At 33.2% G+C, this 13,493-nt stretch overlaps 1 pseudogene; it reads left to right on the top strand.

Moving 5' to 3' along the window:
- Positions 1–7,771: 7,771 nt before the first annotated feature.
- On the top strand, positions 7,772–8,786 carry LOC109701934 (olfactory receptor 5H17-like; annotated as a pseudogene).
- The last annotated feature ends 4,707 nt before the right edge of the window (positions 8,787–13,493 follow it).

Here is a 13,493-nt window from a genome sequence, read left to right as displayed (position 1 = left end):
GAATTCTGCATACAGAATATGAAAGCAAACAAAACCATGAGAGGACAGAATACATATAACCACAGGAGAAGAAAAGACATGTGATCAGAGAGTAACATCGATTCAGCTGCATACACTCAAAATTATTAAATAACAAAAACCACTAAATGTCAGGATTCACTGTATATCTAACAATATTACCATTGAATGTCAATGGACTCAACTGCCCCATCAAAAGACACCAGTTGGCAAACTGTACTAAAAAGGAAGATCTGACAAAAGACTAATGTTATTGACAGAAATAAACACTGACTTGGGTGAAAGGCTGGAAGGAGATTTACCAAACTAATTGCCCCCCAAAGCAGGCAGGAGTAACAATACTTCTATCAAAGTAGACTTCAAACTTACATTGGTCAAACAACACAAAGAAGATCACATCATACTAATAAAAAGGGCAATACATCAAACAGAAATAACAACCTATATGCACCCAATGTTAGTGCACCAAACTTCATCAAACTTACAATAAAGGACTTAAAAGAACATATAGACTCCAACACAGTGGTAGTGGGAGACTTTAATATCCCTCCATCTCCAACGTGTATGTCATCCAAACAAAAAATCAACAAAGAAATCCTAGACCTAACTGATACCATTGATCAAATGGTCTAACTGATGTCTAGACAATATTTTATCCTGCAACAGCACAATCTACATTATTCTTAGCAACCTTTCTCCAAAATAGACCACATCTTAGGGCACAAAGCAAGTCTCAACCAAAATAAGAAATTTGAAATAAACCCCTGCCTTCTATCTGATGAAAATGCAATAAAACTAGAACTCAATAATGAAAGAAGCAGCAGAAAACGTACAAACAATTGGAGGCTGGACAACACATTATTCAAGGATCAGTGGATATAAGAGAAATAAGAGAAGAAATAAAAAAGTTCCTGGGATTTCATGAAAATGAAAACACAATGTATCAGAAACTATGAGACACAGCAAAGGCAGTCCTAAGAGGAAAGTTTATAGCCATGAGTACGTATATTAAAAGGACAGAAAGACCTCAAATAAATGGCCTAATGCTGAATCTCAAACTCCTAGGAAAACAAGAACAAGCTAAACCCAAAACAAGCAGAAGGAGAGAAACAGTAAAAATAAGGGCCAAAATTAATGAAATAGAGACCAAGAAAACCATACAAGGAATCAATGAAACAAAAAACTGGTTCTTTGAAAAAATAAACAAGATTGACTAGCCCCTGCAAATCAACTAAAATGAGGAGGGAAAAGATGCAAATCAGTAAAATCAGAACTAAAAAAGGGGAGATAAAAACAAACACCAAGGAAATTGAGGTAATCAGTAATCATCAGGGACTACTTTGAGAACCTCTACTCCAATAAATTGGAAAATCTGCAAAAAATAGACAAATTTATAGATACTTCTGACCATCCAAAACTGAATCAAGAGGATATTAACCACCTAAAAAGATTTGTAACACATAATGAAACTTAAGCAGTAATATAGTCACCCAAAAAAGAAATGTCTAGTACCTGGTGAAGATATTGACAAATGGGACTACATGAAACTAAAATGCTTCTGCAAAGCAAAAGAAATAGTCTCTAAATTGAAGAGGCCACCTTCAGAATGGGAGAAAAACTTGGATAGTTACACATCAGATAAACAGATTATACAGGGAGTTCAGAAAACTGAAATCCCCCAAAATCAAAAAACCAATAAAGAAGTGGGCAACTGAACAAAACAGAAATTTTCAAAGGAAGAAGTACAAATGGCTAAAAAACACATGAAAAAATGCTCACCAATGCTGGCCATAAAGGAAATGCAACTTAAACCACATTAAGATTCCACCTTACGCCTTTTAGAATTGCTACCATCAAGAACATCATCAACAACAAATGTTGGTGAGGATGTGAGAAAAAAGGAACCTTCATACACCGATGGAGGGAATGTAAGCTAGTACAACCACTATGGAAAACTATATGGAGGTTTCTTAAAAAACTAAAAATATATCTGCCATAAGAGCCATCAGTACCACTCCTAGGGATATCCCCGAAAGAATGTAACTCAAGTTGTTACAAAAGCACCTGCACACCCATGTATTTGCAACACTATTTACAATAGCCAAGCTATGGTAACAGCCATAGCTGTTACCCACTACTGACAAATGAAGTAAGAAAATGTGGTACTTATACACAATGGAATTTAATTCAGTCACAAAGAAGAATGAAATTTTGTCATTTGCAGGTAAATGGATGGAACTAGAGAACACATGTTAAGTGGAGTTAGTCAGGCTCAGCTCCGAAGGCCAAAAAATAGCATGTTCTCCCTCATATGCAGATTATAGACCTAAAACAAATGCAGTAATATTCTTGGACATGGTCACAAACTGAAGGGAAACCTGGCACAGGAGGGACAGGGCAAGGGAAGGAAGCCAAAAACTTGAATGTGGTTGATGTGCTCACTATATTGGAGCGTATATAGTAATCTTAATCTGGCAGAAACCACTATGGGAAAGGGACTAAGAAGCAGTGAAGAGGTTTGCTGGAGATGAACCTATTTGAGTTGTAATACACATAAGCATGAAAACAACACAAGGAATCTTCCGTAAAGCTATCTTATCTCAAACCAGCAAAAATGCCATATTTTTATTATTATCTTCAAAGTTTTTCTTTCAACCAAATTGGAGAACAAGAGGGTGGAACAGGTTTTGCATGGAGCGGAGGGGTGGGGATGAGGAGGTGGCTCAAATAATGTGGATATATGTAAGTAAATATAAAAACAAAAAAATAATTTTTTTAAAAAGATCTTAGATATCAAATATAAAGTAGTATGTACATGTAATTTTATTTTAGAATTTTCACTGACATATTTATGCTTGATAGTCAGACATGTTAACACATGTTCACAAACCACTAGTAACTTTGCATCAAGAAGGGGTAAAGATTAAAGTCCCTGGCTTAGTTCCCTCGGCCCTTTGGGAGCCCACACAGTGCACCTCCCTGATCCCCCTCCTATATCTATGGAATTTCACCTTTTGTGGGCCACTCACATTTGCAATTTATGGCCTCTCTATAATCAAGATCATCAAGTCTTTCTCACAATTTAGGTCTTCTAATTATGAAGACTCTGTAGTTAGCAATTTTCCACGGGCATCACCTTTTTTAGAAATAAATATTCCAGAGTAACTACCTATAGCTATAGTAACAAATCTGCATTTTAAACAGATACATCAGAAATTCATAGATATTAATATTTGGGAAACATGGATATGGGTCACTGCCCAATGAGGAACTTGTCTTTGGTTTTCTTCAGCTATTCACTTTTGCCTAGTAGGATGTCTCATCAGATATCAGCTTAAATTGGAATGCTAAGTATGTTTTTGGAAGTTAGATAATGGTTTTCTTGTGGAGGACTTAACTGGAGTTTGATCCTAAAGAGAATATAGACCTTGGCCTTATTTAAATCATGTTTTATGAGCTCAGACAGAACGACACTTGTCAAAGCACTCAGAACAGATTACTATATATTAACTGACATTTGCATAAACGTGTCAGGAGTGTCATCTGTCATGGAAAATATTGAATTAAAGTGCAGTTTGAATTGTCAAAACTAGAAATGTCTATAATGACTTGATCGTGAGGATTTCAGACATCTGTGGTATGTGTAGAACCACCTAACTTTTCATACATGTCCAAATTCACAGTGACCAATAGAATAGCTTTATTTTATCCTACAGGGAACCCTCTGGTACTCTTAGGAAAATTTTGTTATCTCCAGTCCTTCCACTTCTGTTGACTCCTGTGTTCAAAGTAAAACTTATATAAACAACATTTTACTGAGACTGGAAAACAAAAACTCCAATCAGTGTGCAAAGAACTGATACTTTTTGTTGCCATAAATAGTATACTACTCTATTTTCTTGTATTTTTATGATGACTAATACTTTCAAAGGATCTACAAATCTCTTTTAATATTTGGGAAGAAAGTAATGCTCTATATATTTTGAATTCTCTGAAGAAAATGTAAAAAAAATATTATGCAATTTTTAGAATTTTAGATTTTTATAATACCAAAAGGAATAGGTGAAAAATCAAAGACAGTATATTAGCTTCATATTTTTCTTTTTGAACCAAAATCTTGATAAGCAAGTATTCACTAAAACAGAGTTTTCCCTTAGGTGATATGTTTGTGATTTTTTTAATCTAACTATAATGACTTTGGTGTTACAGAATGTTAAACATTTTAAAAATAGGTTAATCATAATAATCCTTACATATAAATATTTCCGATGATTCTGATGAAATAAGACATTTTCTTTAATTAATTATACATTCTGCCTAATTCTTCAGTGTCAATTAAACATTAACTCGTTACTTTCACCCACTTCTGACAATATTTAATATTTATATACATATATATGTATACATATATGTTGATAGCAAGAAATAAGGTAGAAATATTCTTCTAGTGCTCCTACCAGCATTTATGACTAACAAGAATCCACACATAAATTGAATTTGATCCTTTTCGCTTATGTAGTGATTTGGAATTATATGGAGGAAATCCCACTCTCAATAAAATTTATTCAAACTGTAATCATTGGAGTTGATTATTGACATTGCCTTTATCAGGTCCTATCATTGGTGGCATAGTATTCTGCTAATAATGCTGGTGGAAAGAAAGTGCTCTCCTGTCAATCAGTTTTTAGAGAGAAAGTCTCTTTCAAACACTGCATTAACAAAAAATAAAGAACTCAGCATTTTACTGCATATATTTGAAATTTACCATGTGATATTTTAATATACATGTATATAGTAAAGTGACACATTTATTCAAACAAATTAGCATTCCATCATCTCAAATGATTGATTTTTTTGTTATTGGAGTTTCTGGGAACACATAAAATCTACTCTTTTGTCAAATTACCAATATATAATACTATCTTATAAAGTATTAACATTATAGTTCTCATACTTATAGACAGATCAACTTGCAAATATGACAAGAACGTTCAGGAAATCTAGTGCTTTTATTAAGAACACAAACATTTGCATCAAAATTTCTGAGACTTTCCTTTTATCTCTTGTTCATCATTTCTTGATGTTTTCTCTCTCATTTGAATTTTCTACAATTATCCACATGTATCTCTGGTACTTTCTGCCTATTTTTCACCCATTCTTTTATTTTCTTTTCAATGACCCCAACTTCCAGCTCAACTTCTCTCATCCCAGTTCATCTATTTTCCTTCCTTTTTTCTCTTTTTTGTGATTTTTATTAAAATACCTTATAGGAAAAATACACCACATTGACTTCATGTAGTATGCAAAGACAAGTATGCAACTATCAATCTCTCTACATTTTAAAATACACTCAGTTTCTTTACTGCTATGTTCGTTTCTCATGCACTGTGAATTATTCTCTGCTCTTATGTCTGTCACAGGACAGAACCTGTTCTCATTAAAGTCACTAAAAATTTCTTAATTTCCACAATCAAATATCTTCACTTATTCATTGTCCTACTAGAGCACTATTTGTTTACTGGGCACTATTCTTCACTTTGTTCTTCTTGAGTACTTTTTTCTTTCTTTGTCCAGAAATCTTCCCAAGTTCTTCCTTTCCTCATAAGATCACTAGGTTCAGTAGCTTCTACTTGTGTTTTGTTTTCTCTCTACTTTGTTCAACTGGGTTATAATAAGAAAAGGGTTTTTTGAATTTTTTATCTGTGTTTTATTTTATTGTTCTGGGTAGGGGGACACTGTGGTATATACAAAGTTTCTTACAATGTATCAAATATATCATACTTGAATTCACCCACCCTGCACCATTCTCCTTTATCTCTCCCTCCCCCCATTTGTGAAATAGTTCCAACAGATACCTTTTTTCCATTTATATACCTGAATACACAGTATTTGCACTATATTCACCCTATTACACCCTTTCCCCATCTCTTCCCCCCTGCTCTCCAATTTTGCAAAAGAAAGAGAAAAGAAATAATACTTTTGCTTGTTTAAGATAGCTACACAGGGAATATCCTTGTGGCACTTCCATGTATATGTGCATTATAGCCCAATTTGGTTCATTTTCTCTATTTTTCTTTTTTCTGCTTTAGTCCCTTTCTTATGGTTGTTTCAACCAGTTTAACAGTTCTATATTCATTCTTGCATAGAGTACATCAACCATGTTTTCCTTAACTTCTTTCTTTTACCTTTCCTCTCTCGTGTATGACTTCCTCTTGGCATGACCCATTTTTTATAATATTGCTACATTTGTATTAGGTCTATATTTTGCATCTGAGAGAAAACATCCATCTTTTGGCTTCTGAACCTGGCTAACTTAATTTAAGATGATGTTCTTCAGTTCCATTCATTAAAAAAGAGTTTTTTCAATGTAAATAGGCTCAGAGTAAGAAATGTTAGATTGTTTAGAAATATAAAAAATGTTCAGGAATAGAAGAAAACCAGACAGTGAACCAACAGCTAGAATCAGGTCCCAACACTATCTTGGGAAGAGCTGCCATTCTTGCTGTTGACCTCAGATTTCAGAACTCACACTGTTAATGCCATTGCTTTTGCCAAGATGCATTTGCTGTAGTATTGATATTATTGCCTTGTACTTTTGTCTCCCTTTGTCCATATTCCTAATCCTGTGTATGAGGCTTTGATCGGGAAACCTATATCAAGACTTAACTCAATCTAGGTGCAAAAGACATGGGAATGTGAGTTTATAGCCCTTTTGGCTGCTTGAGTGTATGATAGACTCTGCCCAGAAAGAAAGATTCATGATTTAGAAAAGCATTCATATGTAGCCACCTAATTAAGTGGCACCTGTCCACATTACACCCTCCTTAATATATCTTCCATGTAATGTTTTCATCTTTTTTCCTTCTTTCTGCCCACTCTGATTGTTGGTTACTCCTAATTATTCCTCCAATTTTTCCAATGACATCCAAGTTACTACTTATTCTAGAGTCTGTTAACCTGTATTACTAATTAATACATATGGATGTTGAGAGGTTGCTCTTTCTACACATCTGAGAAGGACCCAAAGTTCTCAGTTATATTTTTGATGAATGCCTATCACCAACATTCTGAATTTTTTTACACCTATGTCTTCTGTCTCCTCATCATTACAAACATCATACAATGAATGGACTAAGCATTGCACTGATGTTTCTATTTTTACAGATTACTAACTCAGTCTTGAATACTGACTTTTCCTGTGAAAATATCACATAATCTATATTTTATGCAATAAACTCTGCTAGACCATGAAGATATGCAATCTGGTTTGGTATTTGACTCTACTCTTCTCTCCCTAAAGCCATTTATAAACTATCAAATATTTAATTATCTATTCTGTCACATCATTCCTCATCTTAAACTCTCTTAATAGAAACCTATTCACTGTAGAGTCAAGTATGAATCCCTTCACATGGAATTCAGTTCAGTTTATTATTAAGGAATTCAAAAAGCTTTTTTTCTGGGCCTTGAACCATGTCCAGAACACAAAATTTCCAATTATACTCAGTGTTTCCCAATATATTGATCACAATCTTAGAAGACCTCTCATTTTTCTCTGTTACTCCCTGTGAACTTATTAAATGAGATTAATTACAATATTTTGCCATTTTTCTTTCTCCAAAACTATTTTCTTCAAATATAAACTAGTAAAATACAGAGTATGCTGAAATATATATTATTGTATCTCAACTCCACATCTGCAATTTTCCTCTATAAATTCTAGTGAATGCCCTTTTGCATTAATTATATTTAATTTCAGAGAACTTCCAGTGAGGACATAGAAAAAGAAAACACAACTTTGCTGACACAATTTGTTCCCAAGGGACTAAAGCCTCAACCACAGTGGCAAATGCCCCTGTTCCTGGTGTTCCTTGTGGTATGTCTAATCACCATTGTGAGAAACCTCAGTCTGATTGCTCTTATCTGGAATGACACTCACCTGCACATTCCTATGTACTTATGTCTTGGGAATTTAGCCTTTGTGGATACATGGCTATCATCCAGAATGACACCAAAGATGCCAGTCAACTTGCTAGAAAAGGGTAAGGTTAAATCTTTCTCTGAATGCATGACACAATTTTTTTCCTTATAGTCACTGTAACTGCAGAATGTTTCCTTTTGGCAGTAATGGCTTAAAATCACTACACAGCAATATGCAAGCCTTTACTTTATCCCATGATTGTGACCGATAGACTGTGTATTCAGCTACCAACTTTATCATTTGTAGGAGTCTTTATTTATGTTGTAATTCATTTAAGTGTTTTTTTCAGATTAACCTGTAAGACCAACATAATATATCACTTTTACTGTGATGTAATACCATTGTTAAAAATTTCCTGCATTGATACTTCTTTTAATTACCTAATGCTACTTATTTTCTCTGGTTCAATACAAGTATTCACCATTGTGAATATTCTTGTTTCTTATACATTTGTTCTCTTTACAATTTTAAAAAGGAAATCTGAAAAACGTATGAGAAAAGAGTTCTCCACCTGCGGAGCCCATCCCGCTCATCGTTGTGTTTGCACTATAGCCCCCTTCTCTTCATGTATGTTCATCATGGATCTGTACAAGCAGATGACCAAGATATGGTTCTCTCTCTATTTTACATGGTCATAATTTCAGTGTTAAATCTGATGATCTACAGCCTGAGAAACAAGCAAATCATAGATTCTCTGAAAAAAAATGTTGAAAAGAAATGTTTAGATCTCATATTAACACCTATTTATTTTATTAAAATTATAAGGATAAATGTGGACTTTTGGTAGTTTTAAAAGGCTTCTGCAATTATAATTTTTCTAAAACATTAATAATCTAATGTTTTAGTACCTAGTTAACTCATTAGAACATTTGCATCTGTGTTTAGAAACATTAAAGAATTTTTAGTAAAGTATTCACATCATATGATATGTAAAGCAAGAAAGAAGTGAAACATTTTAAAGGTTTGCATGTCATTGTATTACAATATACACAAAGTACTCTAACTTTATAGTTCCTCTAAAAGACTTGAAATGATATTTTGTGTAGAAAATTGTGCAGGATAGTCTGGCTTTCATATAACAGAGTAGAAGAAAATCCTAGGAATAAAGATATCCATCAAAAGATCTCTCATTCCACAGTTTTGAAAAATAGTGACTCTCATTTATTGGAGCATTCAAGTGGCATAGAAAACAGAAAAATAAGTAAAATTGTAATATTATCAATAACACAAATAAGAAGGACTTAAAACACTGAAGCAGAGTAAATAGTAAGAAGTTGTTCTGAGTACATTGAGATTTGAGTAAAGAAGAAAGGTAAGATTCCTCTCTTTGGGCAATCTGAAGAAGCTACCTAATTCAGAAAGCAAATACAATGAAGAAGAGAGTATCGGTGGACACTGAATAAAAGTGGAAGAATAGGAAGAAGCTGTTTTTAGTCTTTCTAAAGCAAAATGACATAAAACAAAAGTCAAAAATTAAAAACAAAAAAACCAAGATAAAGCAAATAAAACACAACCAATAACATTGACAAGTAATGGAAATACATTATCCACATGAGGGGTTTTAAATGCATGTTATCACAAATCAATTAATGTTAAGAAGATATGATGCTATGGAGTATAGTAGGTGGTTGGGAAAGAAAAGGTCCTTGAATGTTAGATTCCCTCACTTTCCATACTCTCCAAATACAATGGGTATTCCATCTATAGATCTATCCTTGCCACTTTCTTCTCAACCCTGCATTTCTATACATTTTCAAACTCATACCACTATGTTTCTATTCTAAAATATACTCACTTTTATTTGGGTAGCATTCTGCTGACACTCTCTTCATTCCCAAATATTGAGACTGGATGATTTTTCACAGAAAGTTCTCAAGTAAATCAAAACCCTCTCAATGACTTTTGATGGTTTGTCACTGCCTACTAAATTAAATACATATATGCTATAGGTATCTAAATCTGCATAACTCAATTTGTTCAAGCATATGTCTAGATTATTAAGTATACATGTAACTATGCATATATATGAATACACACATATACACATATAAATTTCACATAGATTTTTCTCATGATAGTATTATTTGGGGTACTTCCCATTAAAAAAAAAAAACCCTTGATTTAACTACACAGTATCTTCCATGATTCTCCTGATGGAACTTATTTTATAGCCAAAATGCATTACAAAAAACTTTCTGAACATAGTTTCATTCTTTTATGCAAATGCTTTTGCTTCTATAGATCAGTTAATGCAGAATACTCCCTCTGACTCCCCTTTCTTCATTTACAATTTAATGTTTTGCCTTTTTCAAGTTCTGTCTCCAATATTATAGCTTCCAGGATGTATTTACAGACTAACTAATGTAGTATAAAACTGTTCACTTATTTAAAACTTCAAACAATTTACTTATTCTACTTTGGCCAAACTCATCCTTGGATAATATTTGTTTTAAGAAGTTACTTTAGATTACAATTTAAAAATATTCCTACTCTTTTCCTCTCTTCCATGCTAGCAGAGTGGCTTACACATTTTAAAGTCATAATAAACCTGATAGTACATATGCATAGAATTCAAGAATACATTAAACTTTTTCAATCTTGAAATGATTCTAGGGAAATTTCTTGTCTTATAATGACTGCTTCATGTCAACTCCCCTTGTTTCTTTAATAAAGAAAGCATTGCACATTTAGTGAAGTATATATGTTCTTATTGCTAAGAGTGAGTCCTTGGATAGACTATGACAGAATAACCTGGGGAAGCTACATAGGTGTATTGGACTAAATCACAAAATCTCTGTAAGTATTAAAACCACACATCAACATTCTATATTTATGGAGGACACTTTTATTCCCTTGAAGAACCTTACATGAAATGGAGTGAATGAATCACAGTCCAACTGCTTTTACTCTTTCATTCCAGAGAACCTATATTATTATATATGTGTAGTTTATTGATTTTTACTATTGTATACTGTTCCCATTTTACTGATATTTTCCTGTGAATTTCGTAGTTGTTTGTACATTCATTGTTACAACATGAATACAAAATTGATGGTATAATTAACTGGTGCCTATTTACTCTGTTATCACGAGGGCTTATTATCATAATTTACTTTTCCTTGGATGTTGTGAGTAGCAGAGAAGTGTATGCAAGTTTTTAAAAGCTTATTTTAGTTTTGCTAAGTATGGAACAAGTGGTTGGGGGCGTCTTAGAACCTCATACTTTCTTTCTAACCTTCTTTTGAATGTGTTGTGCTCTTTTTCTCCGATTGGTCCTTCAATACAACACCCCTGCCTTATGCCTTCTAGAAACACCACAATCACTGGGCCTCTGATGATGAGATCCAATTTTCAACTCTATTATAGATTCTTTCTTTGCATTCACTACTTTTGTCTTTTCATGGGGATGCTGGGAATTAGGCAAAATATGCATTTTTGCCAAGCTCTTAATTTTGGCAAGATATGGAATGTTTTATCATTTTCATTAAAATATACTATGAAAATAGATATGTACTATTTAATGAACATTCAGAAATAAAGGATAATTTCATCTAGTTTCTGAAACAATGTTCATGTTGGATTAAACTTAATCCATAAAAATACTGTAATGTAATAGAAAAGTTCTTTGTTATGATGTGGATTTCTTTTATTTCCTTTTTTTTTTTTTTTTTTTTGCAGCACTGGGGTTTGAACTCAAAGCCTCACATTTGCTAGACAATCACTCATACGGTTGGAGATCACCAGCCCAATGGTAGATTTTTTAACTTGGATATTTAAAAGCTCATAGTTTCTCACTTTACATACATGTATATACATATTTTCCCCATAATTATAAAGTACCTTATATTATTCAGAAGATTCTTGACAAAATTATCATAGACAGTGAAAAAAATAATTTTAGATTTATATAAAAACTGGCAAACCTCAACAATGACATTTTTTTCTCAAAAATCTATGTGTTGGACTAACTATGGCCAGGATTTACTTACATTAATGTGCATTAATCATGTGTCAAAACATCTGTGATCTAGGAGTATTTTGGTGGGTGGAGCTATATTAAAGTAATGGATCAAAAACTTAGTCTGCATCCAAATCTCTTGGAAAGATTGTGCAAACACTGAATGATGGACTCCATCCCTTACCTGATTCAGCAGTTTTAATGTGTTTATATCATCACATTTAGAGACTTATTGATTGTAATAACCAGGATATATATTAAGTACAAGTCCAGATGTAGTATCCATGTATTTTGTTAATAGATAATGCATAAACAGCACTATTCAAACACTCTTAGCTTTCATCTTCTGCTTTATATTTTCTACCCTGTATTGAGTAGGTGGATGAGGAATTCAAAAGGTCATCTGTTTCATTCTTTGGAATTTATATTGAAAACAGTGGTAGCCAATCAAAATTCTTTAGTTGTATTTCATTGGTTTCATTAATCAATGGAAGAAATCTATATCATTTACAAAAATATGGTGAAGATAGGTTAATATTTGGACCATCATTCTTGAAAGTTTTATAGAAGATGTTACAATTTCTGCAATAACAGGATGTTTACAAATTTTGAAAACATACCCTCTGAGGCTTATTTTAGGGCAGCAGTTCACATTATCATCATAGCATTTATAATTTTCAAGATGAAAAGTATTCACTAAATTTATAGTTAGTGTTTTATTAAGTGTATTACTTAGGATTCTTAGGAGAAAAACCCTCTTTTTCTCATTGCCTGGTTCTCTAGAGGGAGATAGATATGAGAAAGAGAGAGAGAGAGAGAGAGAGAATGATTTAATATATTGGCCAACATGATTTTTGAGATTGAGAAATCCAATCTTATGCAGTCTACAAGCTGGGAGCTAAGGAAATCCAGGCCTGAGAGCTGGAGAAGTGATGGTATATATTTTAACTAAGTCTAAAGGCCTAAGTACCAGGACAGTTGATAGTAGAATGTCAATGTTCTAACTCAACTTTTCAGGCAGAGAATGAATGCAGTATTCCTACGACTTCTTTTTCCATTGAGGCTATGGAAGGATAATGGGATGCCCACATACATTTGAATTGTTAGTCATTTCAAATGCTAATATCTTTTAGACTCACGCTTGCAGGCACACTCTGAAATAATATAAAACCAGCTACCTTGGCATTCAATGACAAGGTCAAACAGACACAAATATCCCTCTGTGTCCATTGACCTTAATCATGTTATCGTGGTATTAATAGATACATTCAGTGGTATTTTATTCCAAACATATTCTTATGAACCTCTTTTATGAAATAATATTTGGATAGCTCTTGGTAGTCAGGACCAAACACTGTAGTCAATACAGATACTCCCTGGTTGTCTTGTGAATCAGCGTAATTATGAGACCTTAAGTGGCAAGTTGACTATTTTAACTTCTAAGTCAATTGAATCATTGTTGTTTCTCCCAAAGAGTCATTACTTCCTCTGGAACTAAGACTTTCAAGACAGAAAAATATCAGTTCTCAGGGACAA

This window comes from Castor canadensis, chromosome 5 (assembly GCF_047511655.1).
Source record: "Castor canadensis chromosome 5, mCasCan1.hap1v2, whole genome shotgun sequence".
In the NCBI taxonomy this organism is placed as follows: Eukaryota; Metazoa; Chordata; class Mammalia; order Rodentia; family Castoridae; genus Castor; species Castor canadensis.
Note: the sequence above shows the minus strand (reverse complement) of the source record. Positions and strands in the feature narration are given on the sequence as shown.